General features: G+C 36.3%; 1 pseudogene; it reads right to left on the reverse strand.

Annotated features, from left to right (window-relative positions):
* Positions 1-3,423: 3,423 nt before the first annotated feature.
* Positions 3,424-4,211, reverse strand: LOC102500830 (protein DEK pseudogene; annotated as a pseudogene).
* Positions 4,212-4,214: the final 3 nt, after the last annotated feature.

Consider the following 4,214-nt stretch of genomic DNA (forward strand, 5'->3'; position numbering starts at 1 on the left):
TTTTCTTCCAGGATTTCATGGAATAAATTATCTAGGCCCTTATTTTCTTCCTCTTCTAGGATACCAATTATCCAGATGTTGGGGCACTTGATGGTATCCAATATTCCTCGTATATTATCTTCATTTTTCATGGTTGTTTTCTCAATCTTCTTGGTACTTTTTTCTAGGTCAGATGTTTTGTCTTCTACATTAGAGAGATTTGATCTTCTTCTTGATCTAACCTACTTTTAATACTTTCAAGAGAGGTTTAGATTTCCTGTATCATATTCTTCAACTCTAGAAGTTCCATCTGGTTATTGTTTAATGTATTTATTTCTTCTTTCAAAATCATGAAAGGACTTCCTTATCTCCTGGAGCTCCTTGTCTCTTTTATCTTCCATCTCAGTTAGTTTGGTCACTACAAATATTCTGAATTCCTTATCAGATATGTCCACGACATCCATTGTATGGTCTGTGGATGTTGTAGGCTTGATGATTTCCCTTGGGAGAGAGGCCTTTTGTTGGTTGCTCATACTTCTTGAGTCTTTGCAAGTGTTCCTAGTCATCAGGTGATCTATATGTTGCTTCCTAACTTATTTAAGGTATCTCTGAATGTTAAAAGTTGTACAGGATTAGAACATTGATGATTTCTCCTATGGTTGGCCTACCTGTTTCTCACCTGTACCATGTACTGTTGTCACTGGTCCTGGATGGCCCAAAGTCCTCCCTGTTTCTAAGGAGTGGTGAGCTTCCAACTGACCTAATAAGCAACACTTCAAGAACAAAGAAAAACAAAAATAAAAACAAATCATGCAGCACGCATTACATGCCATGCATTATTCAAACCATTAAAATTCAGAGAGTCCAAAGGCAAGTGTGGAAGGGCCAGAGGATGAGCGACGGGTCCCGGGTGAACGGGCCTGCAGCCACTGGCAACCTGATGTCCAGAACTGCTGGCCGGTTTGATCCAGTTTGCAAGTGGCGTGGGGTGGGGTGCAAGTTTATCTTAAAGTCCCACAAAACCAACCTGAAGTCTGGAGAGGAGTAGGAGTGCGGATGTGCAAATGTCCTAGGCAGATGGGCCTGCAGGTGCAGGCAACCTGGTGTCCAGAACTGCTTTGGCTCATTTATTTTTATTGCTGAATAATATTTCATTATTTAGATGTACCACAGCTTGTTTATTCAATCAGTAGACATATATTTTTGTTGCTTCCAAGTTTTGGCAATTATTAACAAAGCTGTTATAAACATCTGTGCATAGTTTTTTGTGTGGACATGTTTCAACTCTTTTGTATCAATATTAAGGAGTGCAATTGCTGGATATGGTATATCATATGGTATATTTGTCAGTTGTAAGAAGCTGTCAAATTGTCTCCCAAAGTTACTGTACCATTTTGCTCTTCCATAGCAATAATTGAAAGTTCCTGTTGTTTCACATCCTGGACAGTATTTTGTATTGTCAGTGTTTGGGAATCTGGCAATTATATGTGTAGTGATATCTCATTTGGGAATCTGGCAAATATATGTGTAGTGATATCTCATTGCTGTTTTAGTTTGCACAATTTTCTAATGACATATGAAGCGGGATATGTTTTCATATGCTTATTTGCCTCTGTATATCTTTAGTAAGGTGTCTGTTCAGGTCTTTTGCCCATTAAAAAATTTTTGTTGTTTCTTTTTGCTGAGTTTTCAGAGTTCTTAGCATATTTTGAAGAGCATATACAACGGTACTTAAAAAGTTCATATGTATTATGGGGGGAAAACTATGCATGGATTGCAAAATTTGTTCTGCCCCCAAATAGACTCATATATAAATTGTATTACTCATGAACTTTTTAAAGTCCCTTGGTGTGTCTTTTGCAAACATTTTCTTCCATGACTTGTATTTTTTTTTTGTTTATACTATTTTTATTGACAAGGTTTATAGAACAAATTAGACATTTTAAATCAAAGGCCAATTGTCAGTTCTCATTTAGTTGCTTATTCCCTTCAAATTAGTAAGCGGACTTTTCCCTAAGTCAAACCTGTGAAAACTGCCATTTAATATATATCATTTTTATGCTTCTGCTCTATGATGCAGATAGTTTTAAGCATTCGATTGATATCAAGAGTCTAATTCTGGGGGCCAGCAGGTGGCGTGGTGGTTAAGGTGTTGGAATTCCCACATGTCCAACCACGGTTCAAGTCCTGAAACTGGCAACTAGATCTCTCTCTCTCTCTCTCCCTCCCTCTCTGTGTCTTTCTCTAGCAAAATTCATGTGAAAAATAATAATAATAAATTAATAAAATAATTTTTAAAAAAGAGTCTAATTCTGCCATAAGCAGCATGTTTTATTTTAAAAGTCAGAGGCATATAATGAACTGATTGCAGTCAGTTTAAAAGACAGTGTTCTTATCTGGGAGTGGTCCATAGGTTGATCACCTTGATTGGCCAAAATTTAAAAAACAGCAGCCTGATTCCATAATACATTACATTTTTTTAAATGAAATTTCTATGAATGCTTTCGAGAAACACATTGTGAAGAAAACCCACTATTGCCTACTTGTAATCTTCTGGCATCATACCTGGTGATCTTATCCTAATTATGAAGGTGGCCAGGTTTTGTATTAATATCTCCATTTCATATGGACAAACGCATTTAATAAAAATCAGTTCATTATGATAACCCAAATGTGCTTGTACTCAATCCCACCCTTTCCCAAAGGTTTTGAAGCTTTGATGTGTTGGTCTGTCCTTAATATAAAATTTCTCCATAGACACTTTACTTGCAGAGTTAACACTAACATTACATACACACTAATGACATGTTCAAGGTGGAGCAGGGAACTGCTCCTGTGTCCCGTCACTGGACTCTGCCTTTCTCTGCTCCATCATCCCACCTGGCTGAACACTGACATTTGACATCCCACCCCTGCCTGTGTGAGTTTAAAAAGTGATTTGCACAAGACAAATAAAAAACTTTATATACAACAAATTGGTTTTTAAAAATACAAAAATAGAATCTGCCACTTTTGTCATGCTGACAATTAGACACATATATACATGCAAAAGAAAAGTTCCAATTCAGTTGTCTGGACAGCTGTAGCCTGTGTATTTCTAATATACTGAACACTGACACTGACAGGACAGATGTGTATTCAAAGTATTTCATATACTAAATACTGCAATAGTCTCTGCATGTATAAATGCTAGCCACAATAGTTTTTATTCTACTTGATTAAAAAGAATGTCTTAAGCAGGCTATTATTAAGTGCACTAGAAACCATACCAGTTCAGAGTCTATGACCTTATATAAAGAAATGCAAAATGTACAAAATACAACTATAAAGCAAGGGACAGGTACTGCCATACAAGAGTTCAAACTAAAAACTGCAGAGAAATGCAATTTAAAACAACAAACTCAAATTTGTGTAACACTCAAGATAAAAGGGTCAGCAGTAAGGAGGTCTACCAATATGATGCTTAACGAGGATTTAGAAAATAAAATACATTCTCTCTTTGCTGGTATAATGGTATAAATCAGATCTTCAAATCTATGGGAACAAGTCCTCAGTCTCTGTCCTCTGTCTCAAGAAATGAGCTCTTTAACGGTTGTTTTTATGAACTCTTTTCTTTCAGTTAAATCGTAAGCAGGATAATTTTCATATACCTTTTTGCAAATCTGCTTCATTGTGACTTCCTCTAGGTTAGCATCGGCCAATAATTTCTTTACTGTTTCCTTTAACTCTTCATCTGTAGGTGGTTTCTTCAAATTGTTAATTAAAGGTTCATCATCTGAACTATCCTCAGATTCATTTTCTTTTTTAGAACTGTTTTGATTCTTCTTGGTGGTACTGCTATCAGCTTTCTTAACGTCAGCACTTTTTACGGATTTTTTACTTTTAGGAGTAGCTTTCTGTTTGGGCTTTTCTCTTTTAGATGTCTTTTTTGGCTGCTCCTCTTCACTTTCTTTATCTTCATTGTCTGAAGACTCTTCTTTGTTTTTCTTTGGGTCTTCATCACTACTAGATTCATCTGATGGAATTTCAGTACATTTGGTTCACTTAGCCTTCCTTGTCATTCCAGAACTGTTCCGTTCCTTTTTACTGCCTTTGCTAGAGGATTTTTTAAATTTTGGCAATGGTTTGCCAGAAGGCTTTGGATGCATTAAAAAATTCAAAATCCTTGTCACTAGTTCACTATTTACACCCGATCTCTCCAAATCTAGAACTTCACAGATACTCTTTAACATGGC

This window comes from Tupaia chinensis, unplaced genomic scaffold, assembly GCF_000334495.1.
Source record: "Tupaia chinensis unplaced genomic scaffold, TupChi_1.0 Scaffold143742_1, whole genome shotgun sequence".
NCBI classification, from domain to species: Eukaryota; Metazoa; Chordata; class Mammalia; order Scandentia; family Tupaiidae; genus Tupaia; species Tupaia belangeri.